This window comes from Lygodium microphyllum, chromosome 6 (assembly GCF_053477565.2).
Source record: "Lygodium microphyllum isolate KBCC chromosome 6, Lygodium_microphyllum_v1.1.10, whole genome shotgun sequence".
Taxonomy (NCBI): domain Eukaryota; kingdom Viridiplantae; phylum Streptophyta; class Polypodiopsida; order Schizaeales; family Lygodiaceae; genus Lygodium; species Lygodium microphyllum.
In genome coordinates, this window is record NC_141140.1 from 73761331 (window position 1) to 73774730 (window position 13400).

Here is a 13400-nt window from a genome sequence, read left to right on the forward strand (position 1 = left end):
TACTTGGGGGATCATATGTCATTGGTTTGAGATGCTATTGGATTGATTTGAGCATTGTTTTAGCTTAGTTTTCTCATAGATATCACTCTTTTCATAATAGGGTTGAATGCTATTTGTTTGGGAAATATCACGCTCTTGGCTTATGTGATGCTCCTGCGATGTTCATTTAATGCTGGAAACTTAAGGAATGTTTGGCCAATTTATTGAAAGGCTTTTAGATTGATTTAAGCCCATATTTGGCTCAGTTTTACTATCGTTTTTAATGTTATAATAAGTAGGGCTAAAGATTATTTTATCAATGAAAACATATGCCTATTGCTTGTTGATGCTTCTCGGCTACTTGGAATGATACATTGATGTCTATGGTTGATGCCACATGCTTGGCTATGCTCCTGGAATGCTTTTGGGCTTCGATTGAGCTCACTTTTTCTCAATCGTCTTGACTATCATTTTATTGTTGTACATATGGACATCAAGCTTTTAATATGGACAGTCTATGCCTAATGCTCTTCATGCTAGTCGAGCATTCTATCGAATGTATTGGTGCATGACATTAAATCTCTATGCTTGGTTGTGCTATTGAATGCATTTCCGTTTTGATTTGAGCTTAGGAAATTTGACATTGATTATCAGTTACTTCATTGGATGCTTTAGAGGTCTATGGCCTTACGGGCTTGAAGCTTTTATTGGGTCTTATGCTTCTGGCTATGTATTTGATGTATCTTGGGTGCTTGGATGCCACTTATATGAGGATTTGAGCTTTGTTTGCTCGTTTGGCATCCAACTTTTGTTCCAATGGAAGCCGCTTACTTGACACTTGGATGTTACAATGAGCTTTGGATTTTATTAGCAGTTGAGCTTGAGCTACTTCAACTTCTGCTCACATGTTGTAGACCGTTGTATTATTTATGATAGCACTCCCCTCCATTCGATGCTATTTTGGTCATAGTTTGTGGATAGCTCATTATTTGGTCCGTACATCTTGTTTTCAACTTGTTTTGGCAGTGGTTTTGGGGCTGTTTGTAGGTTTTACAACAATTATTTGGTCTATATTGTGCCTCTTTTTTTCATGTAGTATGGCTGGTCATTCAAATGATAGTGCCATCTTCAACATGGAAAATTTGGATGGTAGAAATTATGGCTATTGGAAGACCTAAATTTGATAGGTTTTTGTGCAAAAATCTCAGATTAGGCCGATCAAATGCAAGAGCATTTAGCCTAAAGGTCAAGATCAGGATGTATGGGATGACTTAGATGAGCTTTGCAGGTCCACGATTATCCTGTCCCTCAACAAGTAAGTTTATTATAATGTTGTCACACATGGGCAATTTGCAAGGGATCTTTGGAAGAAAATCCGTAATCTCTATGATAAGCAGAGCCCTGCTTCTCAGATGTATTGGCTAAAGTAGCTTATGGACCTTCCGGTGAAGGAATGTACTAGTGCTTCTCAGCATTTGAGCGAGTTTCATGCTATCATTGGCCAGTTGTCATTGCAGAGGGTATTGACTTTAAGGACAATCTTCCACCTTTGTTCTTGTTGGTCACATTGCCTGAGTCTTAGGATACATTTTGTACTACTATGTGTGCAAATATGCTCGAGAATGGGTTAAAATTGTTTAATGTAGAGGGTACACTCCTAATAGAGGAGATCTATAGGGGAAGAATGTGGATGCTTCTCATGCTTTGACCTTTTGAGATCGCCATGATGGTGAGAGTGGGAATGACCGTCGTGGTAGACACTCGCAAAAGTCTCCTTCTAAGTCTCGTTGACAATCTTGCAGTAAGTCCCATGGACTTAAGTCTAATTTGACATGCCATTATTGTGGGAGAGCAATACATATGACGTTGTAGTGCCATAAAATGTGCATTATGACAAGCACAAGGAAAAGAGCAATGGGAAAGCATAGGACGAGTTTGATGATTGCAACATTATACATGCCAGGTCCAGTGTTAAGATCGAAGAGATCAATGTAATGCAGCAACCTGACTCTAATGACGATTACATACTTGATGATGTTTCTTTGGATAAGTACTAGTTGACTCATGCCTCGCCTGGTTTTACTCAGTATTGGTTGATGGATTCAAGGGCTTCCTATCATGTGACCCCTCATAAAGAGTGGTTTCACTCCTATCGTAGTATGACTGGATTTTTTCATTTGGGAAATGACTTGGCATTGCATATAGTTGGTATTGGTAATATCCGACTGTAGTTTGGTTCAGGCAGTATGTTTACTTTGCATAATATGTGCCCACAGAATGTGCAAGCTCCTCAGGCTGCCTTGAGATGCTCTAGTAGAGCCAGATCTCCTCCTGAGCTATTTGAGACCTCCATTGATTATGTGATGGTGACATATGTAGGTGAGCCTCTCACTTATGATGAGGCCATGCACCATGGTGATAGTCCCTTTTGGGAGAGGGCCATGCAGCTAGAGTTTGACTCTTTACAGAAAAATCATATGTGGGAGTTGGTTCCTTTTCCTAGTGGAAAGCGTGCATTGCCATGTAAGTGGGTGTACAAGTTGATATGTACCCCTGGATACCCAAAGCTTTCCTATAAGGCCAAATTGGTTGTTATTTAAACAGGAGCATGGTGTTGATTCAAGGAAGTCTTTTCTCATGTAGTCAAGATGACTATCCTACGCGTGGTACTAGCATTGGTTGCTCAGTTAGATTTGGACCTTTATTAGATGGATGTTAAGATGGCTTTCTTACATGGGGACTTGCATGAGGAGATTTATATGCAGCAGCCTAAGGGCTTTGAAGAAAAAGGCAAGGAACACCTAGTGTGCAGATTGAGAAAGAGCCTTTATGGCCTTAAGCAAACACCTATGGAATGGTATCACAAGTTTGAACACGAAGAAGGCTCATAATGGCAACCTTTTGATTTTGGCATTCTATGTGGATGACATGTTGATTTCTGGGAGAGCTCCTAATGAGTTGGATGCTCTGAAAATTCAACTCAAGAAGAGCTTTGAGATAAAAGGCATGGGACATGCCTCACATATTCTTGGGATGCACATTACACATGATCGCTCTCAAGGGCTCTGTTGAGTGTTGAAATGACCTATTTTTTGGCTGATTTTTGTTGTTTTTGAGAGCTGAATGGTTGATTTTATGAGATTATTGATTGGTTTGGAAGTGGTTTGAGAGTGTTTTGGATAGGTTGGAATGGTTTTATTAAGCTCATGATGTTTATTAGTAGAGATGTGAAGTTCTGTTGATGTTCTGATATGTTCTGTTTGGTCCTAATAGCTTCTGTTGAGCTTCTGTTTTGTTCTGTTTTCTCTCTGTATGGAAGGATGGAGTATTTATTGATAGGGTTTGAGATTGTTTGACAGCTTATTGAGTGATTTTAGATGGTTTGGAATGGTTTTGGTATGAGTTATGTGGTTCTGATGCTTTCTTGTTGACCTTCTGTAACTCTCTGTTGAGCTTCTGTGAGCCTCTGCAGACCTTTTGTATGCCTCTGTATGTGTTCTATTGGATGAGAGTGCAGCTTGGGAAAGTTTTCTAGCCTTGGAAAGAGGTGAATACAAGTGCAAAAGAGCTAAAAGAATTCAAAGAAGTAGCTGCTGAAGACTCAAGTAAAGACTGGAGTGAAGTGACAGTGGTGAGCTATAAAGAGTCACTGTAGTGGCTCTGGTGCCTCTTCATATCAGACATACCTCTTGGGAGGTGCATCCACGACCTAAGAAGGATTATTGAGGGTGATTATTGAGTGATTGTAGTGAAGATATGATGTACTATTGATGGAGAGAGAGAGAGAGAGAGTCATAGATAGTCAATTCTATCAAAACAGTGTAATTGTATGTGAGAGATTGAGAGAGAAGACTATGAAGATATTGAAGATAAATAATATGTGATGTATTTCCATTCAAAGATGGTGTATTCCTTTGTGTTCTTTGCTCTATTGATGGATTTTGTGAAGATGTTGGAGAATATGGTTGATTCTATCAAATCCGTGGGGGAAATCTACTATGATGCTGCGTGAAGAATTGTTGTTTTCTTTGTTTTGATGATCAAAAGAATGAAATAAAAGCTTGTTGATGTTACAAGATAGATTTTCTTGCAAGAGAATTCCCTTTTCCTTGGTGTCCCTCTTGGGGCTCCATGTTTTTGGTGCGCAGCCGGGAAAACTTGCCATCAACAAGCACCAGAAGAGGCTGAAAATGAAGGAAATGGCATTGCCAAGAAGAGAAGAATTCAATGGATGTTTGTAAAGTTCCTTCTTCCACTGAAGAGTTGGAATTTCTCATTATCAAATCCACTTTCCACAAGAATTTCATCCCACAATGGTGGAAACATATCACCATCATGATGCATGCTCCACGTGGTTGACAGTTTCCTCTTCCTGTTGAAGCAGCAGAAACTTGCATCTCGGTGGCAAACTGTTTGGGAACAAACTGAAGAGCAGAAACAGAGAGAATGACCATCCATGGAAGATTTGGCATTCATTGAGAAGTTTCCAGACATCATCAAGTGGGAAATAGTCAAGAAGCTTCAGGAGTCTTGGTCTGTGGAGGTTCACAAAAATAAGAAGGAAAAAAGCTAGAATTTGTTCGTGGATGCTTAACAGTGATACATGGGATGCTTGGTGCACTGATAATCTTCTGTTTGTTCAATTAGCAACCCACTCGAAGTTGGTAGACAGAGTGTTCTTTACAACATACAATGTTGAAACCATCAGAAGCTGGCATTATTATGATGATGGCACCATCACAATGCTTAGACGTATGCATTTTGACACCTTCAGAACTGAATACCTTCCTCTGTGCAGTGGCATGAAAGCATAATTCAGAGACGTTGAAAAGGAAGAAGTAGAAGAAATGTTGGCAAGAGAGTCCTCCAGAGACTGAAGCCTTATGTTATCCCTCTGTGGAGCACTAACAACATAGTGGAGCCAACCCCCTGATGAATGATGCAATAAAGAGGCAAGCGTTAGAACGAGTCCAGAGGTACGTGAGAAGAGAGAAAGCAAAAATCAAAGCCGAGAACGAGCTCGCAGGAGAAGCCGCCTTTGACGCCCTTGCAAAACTCTTGACAGAAGTCCCAATGGCACATCACCGTCCTGGAAATATTGATGACAGGCCAACGAATGTAGTCCCGTTGCTAGTTTTTAAGGGAGAGTACAATGAAGACCCTGATCTTCATGTAGCAGAGTTTATGGTAGCATGTGTGGCTAACAATGCCAGAACCCCTGAGCATTGGTTAGCAATATTCCCCGCCACTTTCAAGGGTGCGGCGTTTCAGTGGTATGAGAGACAAGCAACATGAACTTTTGGCACATGGGACGACCTGAAGTTGGTCTTCCTCACTAAATTCAGGCGTGAAGGTTTTGAAGAGCGGATGCGAGAGGATTTTATGAATTTAAGTCAGTCCTCTGGAGAAAGGGTAGAAGCTTATGTCTCATGAATGGAATCCATCCTAAAGAGATGGACTAACCATAATCTAGATGATGGCATTCAGAAGGGGGTGTTTCTCAGAGGATTACAACCAGAAGTCCGTAAGTTTGTGGAGCTGCAAAGACCAGCCACACTGCAAGCTGCAACAGAAGGTGCAAGACTGTACGATGAAGTGGAAGCTAGATTGGCGATGAATCCAGGAAGAGGAGTTCTACCTCCTCTGATGCCAGGAATGATGTACCCACCAAATGCAGTCCCAAGGATAGTCCCCTACCCCTACCAACAGATGCCCCCAGTATCACAGTACAGTGCACCAAATCCACAGTGGCCACACTCAATGCCTCAAATGATGGTTCAACCACAACAACAATGGTCTCAACCAATTTTCCCAATGCCAAATCAGCAGCAACAGTGGAACCCTACCAACTGGAGCCAACCCAACAGTTCAAACAGGAGCTCTGAATCAGAATCAGAACAGAGACCCCTCTGCACACCAGCCCAACCTGTTTATGCAGTGATTACAGAGACTCCTCAAAACCCTATTGCCAGTACCTCAGGAGGAGAAAGCTTGAAGGATTATTTATCCAAATCAGTTGCAAATATCAAAAAGGAGTTGATGGATGTGATTATAGAGCAGCTACAGACACTAAAAGTGAATACCGCTGGCATATCCAACGTTGCAGGAGCAGGAAGAGATGTGATGCGGTCAAATACTTGGTGTGGTAAGTGTCATCAAGCAGGCCATTTAGCCACCACTGAATGTACACGAAAACCAACCATTCCTGGAGCCTTCTATTCCTATTGTTTGCGGAAGAACCATACAGAGGATATTTTCTCTTTGAAGGAGATGCATGATAGGAGAAGGAAGGAAGAAGATGCAAGATTCAACTTGTTGGAATCCAAAATGACAACACAGGATATTGGACCAAAGCCTAGAGAGTTTGGTCCTAATTTCGGTCCAAGGAGGTTTCCCTCTCAAAGTTACAGAGGAAGACAGTCTGGAGGTGGTCAGAGATCAGAAGTGGAGTGTTACAGGTGCGGAGAAAAGGGACACATTTCACCAAATTAACCAAATCCCAGAAGGTCAGTGGATTACAAGCCCTTATGCAGTCGATGCAAAGGAGAAGGCCACACTGCAAAAGACTGTCCAAGCCCAACGCCAGTAAAAAACAATGCTACTGATAATCCGGCCAAGGCCCAAGAGCCTACCTCCAATTTAGTGGAATTGGAAGTTGCTGCCATCACGCGTGCAAAGAAGAAGAAACCACCTATCCAGAAAGAAAATAATCCTCCTGCCAGAACAGTGAAGTTCAATCTTCCACCAGAAGAACAGAACAGAACAGAGCATGACAGTGCCGTACAGAGTACTACAGTGCCAAAGAGGGTTACAGAGACAATTCCAGAGACAGGACCAGAGGTCCAGGAGATAGATGAGAAGGAAGTGCCACAAGTGGCAGAAGAAGTCCCCATGATGCCCCTGTTGGAAGAAAAAAGGAAAATGAAAATGGGTGTTGCCCCATTCCGTAACCGGTTAGAGAAGCCAGTGGATCCTATTAAGGAATACGATCTGGTCAGAGATCTAGATACCTTTAAACCAAACCTCATATTTCGACAATTGTTGATGTTGTCTCCCAGTTGCCAAAAAAGGTTCAAAATTATACTGACCAAAAGACGTGGCTTAAGGATTGCTCCCTCAACAGCAACAAAGTCCAACAAAGCTCTAGAGTCTGTAAAAGAAGTGGATGTGGCTAACACCTTCCTAGATCCGGGTACCCCAGAGACTGGCGTGTGGATAGAAGGCTGCTTTATTGCAAATGCACTGATTGATGGTGGCTCATCAGTGAACATTATGACAGATGTGACAATGAAGGATCTAGGCCTACGAGGTGTGCAACCCACCCAATGGCTCATCAGACTGGCGGATCAGAGCAGAATCAAGCCTTTGGGCATTCTCCCATATGTGAAGACTACAGTGGCTGGAAAAGATTATTGGCTAACCTATCTGGTGGTGAAGCCAAACTCTTATGGTACATCCTACCCCCTATTACTGGGCAGACCATGGCTTTTTGAAGCCAGAGCAAGGACGGATTGGTTCAAAGGAACCTTGACCTTGGGTAGAGGACCCAATAAAGTGGTGCTGAAGCTATATGGTGCTAAAAAAGGACATGGATCCACCTCCTTGGAATTATCTTCTGACTTCCCTAATGAGGCTACAGATGGAACATCAGCACAAGAAGATGTTGTCAAACAGATCCTTCCCAAGAAAATAGAGGCACGTGCCTTAACAGTGGGTACGGTAAGCCAACTCCCAAAAGATGCAAAGCCCTTGTCAATGGGTGAATACTTCCTGCCTGAACTAGGAACGATTTCCGAAATCACTTCTGATAGTGAGATAGAAGCATGGATGTACTGCTCTCCCTGTTACATGGCCATAGCAGAGCCAGAGATAGAGGCAGAAGATGAAACAGAGAACCTGCTCTTCTCTTACAGAGCTCCTACAGAGAGAGAGACAGAGACAGAGACAGAAACAGAGACCGAAGAGGATGGAGATGATATTGAAGAAGAAGGTTATGAAAGCGAGATGGAAGAGTCTATCCCACCTGAAGAGGATATATATGAAGAAGAAGTTCCAGAAGCATCAGAAGCAGACGAGCTCATGCTGTGGGACAGAATGGAGATGGTACCATTTGGTCTGGTAAATGGATTTTCTCATATGCAAAATCCTTATAAGAAATGGTTGAAGAAGAACAAGCCATCTTTCAGCAGTGGCTCTTGCCGTCCTCAACCATCCTTGCCAAAGAAAGATGATGATGATGCACCGTGCCAACAAGCACCAGTCTCACAATTCCAACAGGCATCAGAGGGTTCCTGTTATGTGATGTTCCTGGACGTGTCATCAGAAGATGAGTCTTCAAGCCATGAGATAACTAATCGTGAAACCAAACCCGAAACGGCTCTAATCCCATTTCAACATCTTAAGGAGCAATCTAAGTCTCCACCTAAAGAAGAAGTCGGTTCTAGTGGAACATCAGAAGAGGACACCACCCCCTTGAAGGATTCGGATCTGTACCCAGAAGCAGTCCGTGGGACCTTCATCCATGAAGTAGAAGGTGAAAGGTAGTTAACCTTTGTGGATGCAGATGGCACTGAACGCCATTTGAAGGTGGGTAGTAGCCTACTAGAAGAGGAGTTGTCAACCTTGTACAACTTGTTGAAAGAGAATTTGGATGTGTTTGCATGGTCCTACAAAGACCTAAAGGGGATTGATCCCACAATATGTCAGCATCATATTGACTTGGAGCCTGATGCCAAGCCAGTACGGCAACGACAGAGGCGAATGAACCCGAATTATTCCACATTGGTAAAAGCAGAGCTGTTGAAGCTTCTGGAAGCCGAGTTCATCTATCCAGTGGCAAATAGTGAATGGGTTTCACCCATTGTGGTTGTACCCAAGAAGAATGGCAAATTGCGAATCTGTGTGGATTTCCGCAAGTTGAATTCCAAGACGAAGAAGGATCACTTTCCTATCCCTTTCACAGATCAACTGTTGGACACAGTGGCAGGACATGAGCTTTATTCCCTTTTGGATGGATTCAGTGGATACAACCAAGTGCAGATAGCAGAAGAAGACCAATCCAAAACAACCTTCACCACAGAATGAGGGACCTACGCTTACCGAGTGATGCCGTTTGGACTCTGCAATGCCCCTGCTACCTTCTAGCGAGTCATGATGGCCGCATTCCAAAATCATCTGCACGACTTTATTGAGGTATATTTGGATGACTTCTGTGTCTATAGTTTGATCTGTGAACACTGGGGACATTTGAAACAATGCTTTGACCGATGCCGGGAGTATGGGATTTTCCTCAACCCCGATAAATTCATCTTTGGAGTCTCTTCTGGAGTTCTATTGGGCCACATTGTCTCTGCACAAGGGATATCAACAGACCCTGCAAAGATCGAAAAGATTGCAGCTCTGACAGCACCCACCAACCTCAAACAGCTGAGGGGATTCCTAGGCCACGTGGGTTATTACAGAAGGTTCATAGTCCATTTTACAACAAAGGCAACCTCCTTGCACAAGCTTATGAGGAAAGATACAGAGTTTATTTGGACGGAAGAATGTGACAAAGCCTTCAACACTCTAAAGCAGTGTCTGATTGAGGCACCCATCCTGCAACCTCCTGATTGGACGAAGAAGTTTCATGTACACACTGATGCATCAGTTGAAGGGCTAGGTGCTGTCCTATGTCAAAAGGGCCCCTCGAAATTAGATCAACCGATCTATTACGCAAGCCGAAAAGTCACTGATAGAGAACGGAACTACACAGTGACAAAGCTGGAGTGCTTGGCAATGGTGTTTGCCCTAGAGAAGTTTCGCCACTACCTACTGTCTACCCACTTTAAATTTTATGTGGATCATGAGGCCTTGTCCTTCCTGATGAACAAAGCAGACGTGAAAGGACGACTGATGAGATGGTTGCTCTTATTCCAGGAGTTTGACTTTGAGGTAATTACCAAACCTGGTCGTTCCCATGTTCTGGCTAATCATCTGTCGCGTATCCCGCAAACTGCAGACGAGGAACAGGATGATCCAGACCTCCCTGATGCTTCCCTATTCCTAGTAGAAACTGTAACCCCCTGGTATGCAGACATTGCCAATCTGCTGGCAACCCAACAGTACCCTCCTGGCATTTCTAGTCGGGAAAGGAAGAAGCTTATGTTAGAATCAGCCCCCTACACCCTGTTAGGTGGAGCACTGTACAAGAAAGGCAAAGATGAAGTGCTCAGAAGATGTGTTGCAGGAGATGAGATTGGGATTGTTTTGAAGGCCAGCCATGAGGAGCCATGTGGAGGCCACTTTGCAGGAGAAGCTACAGCCAAGAAAGCTCTGTTAGCAGGTTACTGGTGGTCGACCATCCACAAGGATGCTTATGACTACTGCAAGCGATGTGATGCTTGTCAGTGAATGGGGAAACCCACCAAGACCAACGCTATGCCACTGCAACCTATCCTTCCTTTGAAGCCATTCGAGAAGTGGGGCATCGACTTTGTTGGCCCAATCGATCCTCCTACTAGACGGAAGCAGAACAGATACATCTTGGTATGTACAGATTATGTCACAAAGTGGTGTGAAGCCAAAGCCCTAAAGCGGGACGATGGTAACAGCATGGCCCTGTTCATGTACAAGAATATCATCACCCGTTTTCGCAGTCCCCTGGAGCTGGTAAGTGACAGAGGCACTTATTTCATTAATAAAGTCATGGAAGAGTTGACATAGCTGTATAAGATCTGCCATCGCAAGTCCACTCCTTATTACCCTAGAGCCAATGGCCAAGTCGAAGTCACCAATCGCATCCTCTGCTCGATTCTGACAAGGATGATTGCTGCACATTGTCGTGATTGGGATGATCGACTTACAGAGGCCCTCTGGGCGTATAGAACCTCCCATAAAGCAGCTACAAGACAGACACCCTTTCAGCTGGTGTATGGTACAGAAGCTGTTTTCCTTGTTGAACTGGAATTGCCCTCTTTGCGAGTGGCTATCAAAGAGCATTTGGGGGACGATGATTCACTGCAACGCTGTCTCCTGGACTTGGAATGTTTGGACGAAACTCGCAGGATGGCTCTACAGTGCATGGAAGCCACGCAAGCTCGACGTGAGGCTTACCATGACAGTTTCATCAAGTACAAGGAATTCAAGGAAGATGATTTGGTCCTAGCCTATGATTCACGATTTGGCAAGTTTCCTGGCAAGCTCCAACAGCGGTGGATGGGCCCATATAAGGTACTTGCTGTCAACCCTAATGGCTCTGTCCAAGTGCAGACCGTTGATGCCTCTGATGATCCCTTCCTGATCAATGGATATCGCCTGAAGAAGTACTTCCCTCCTTGGGGATCTTGACAATCACGGTCACCTGATCCTTTCCCCCGTTAGCGTGGCACTGTCACTCTTATGATGCTACTTCTGATAGCCGTTCTTCAGCCACTCCTGATGAGGTGGACGCAACCCTCTGTCCCCTCAACCCCACTTTCCAGCCCTGATCTCTTCTCCTCTATTTTCCACCAGCGACAGTGGCGAGGTGGGTTCTGATAAATGGTATTTCTACCATTCCCTTGCTTAATTCGAAAAAAGGAAAAAAAAATATACATATCGGTCATGGGAGAAAAGGAGTCCAGTCCCTGTCATGCCGACCTAGTCTTCAAGAAAAGGTGGAAACACTCTCGGGAATAGGAGAAAAAAAAAACAAGAAAAAAAGAAAGAAAAAAAACAAGAAAAGAAAACAAACTGTTATGGGAGAAAAGGAAGCAATTCCCTTTCATAGCAGGCCTCGTTCCAAGAAAATGTGTTTAACACCCTTCGGCGAGAAGCTGGCTGTGGAAAAGGTGGCAACACCCAGCAGTCCAGACAGTGGATTCATTAGATGACATCCCCAGGATCCAGTTTCGAAGCTGCCTCCCTTGGTACGTTGTGTCCTGTGCCTTTCTGCAGAGCGTTTGATAGTCCTCTAGCAGATGCCATGTTCCTATCTAACCCCACGTTCGATCTGATGGCTACCTCCCTGGGTACGCCTCTTCAACAACCGACGACGCGATCTTCATCGACAACCCCTTGAGTGATGCGAGCTTTCATCCTAATCGGATGGGGAAGTGAGTATGGTTGCCCTCTGTAACTATCAAACGAGAGTGAGACAGAGGGTGGGGTGAGTGACCAATCTTTTCCCTTTAAATCAAATGAGAGGTGAGAAGTGTGAATGAAGTGTTGCACGCACGGGATGGGCCTCTCAATGCACAAAGCACGATTTGTTTCTGTGCACTGCACCATAAGGCTCCCTGGCCTTCCTTCTTGCACTGTATGCCGGCACATGGCGGGATGCACAGTTGCACCATCAAATGCGCACAAGGCATACAACCTTTGCACAAGTGACCGTGAGGATAACATCAATGGGTTTTATGAACGGGCTGCCCTCTTGTATCTATCAACAGAGCGTGATACAGAGGGTGGACTGAGTGTGACTAGAGTTTCTTCAATCAATTACCGAGAGGCAAGATTTGAGGGACGTTACGACACTTGGAGTCAGGTACGTTCTTGTTTCCTTATGCACCCACAGGGTGGGTCTCTACCATCATCATAGGACACGTCACCCTATTCTGTACACTGCATGGTAAGGCTCCCTTGCCTTCCTCCTTGCACCTATGCCAGACGGGTTGGACGCACTAATGCACCATCCACTGTGCACCTTGGCGTACTCCCTCTGCACCATTCCCTTGTTGCTTTCCTAAACTGGGTGTGAGATATGGGTTTTCATTCTGATTTCCTCGAGTGATATTAGTCATGGGGTGAGTGACTGCTCTTCATTCCATATGAGTGATTGTGTGTTGAGTGCAACATTCCTCATCATCGACAAATTTCCTGCGATTCCTTCCCTCAGCTATCTCCCTGGGTGCTGCCGCGTGGTCCCTGCCACATTGGACGTGTGCTGTGAAGATGCCTTGGTACCTCCTGCAGCCGACAACGATAGTGGACGTGCCATCGACAGTCAACCTTGATTCTCTACAATATGGGCCAAGTTTTTCTAACCCTACACCTTCTGTTGTCCGTGACGATCATGTTTTAAGTGTGGGGACATTCGCGGTTGGTCTATTGAGTGGTCCTAGGTCCCTGTTGCTTGGTCAACCCTATCCGTTAAGATCTTAAGTGTGGGGACGCATCCGTGCGCGTCTACATTGCATACCCCTCTGCATATGCCTCAACCTGCTACTGCCCCTATGCCATGACTTGCTTTTACCCTGGTGGGGTCCCTTCCCCACCCACCCGTTCATTTTTTACCCACCCTCGGGGCTGTTCCCTTGCAGTTTTCCTTCATTCCCTGATTTTGCTGTCCTGCATGTGCCCGTATCCTACGTTCACCGACATCCACATCCAACCTTATAGCCATGTTCATCCCTTTGAACTGTCCAATTTTCCTTTTTACCCACCCCTGTTCCGGTGCACGG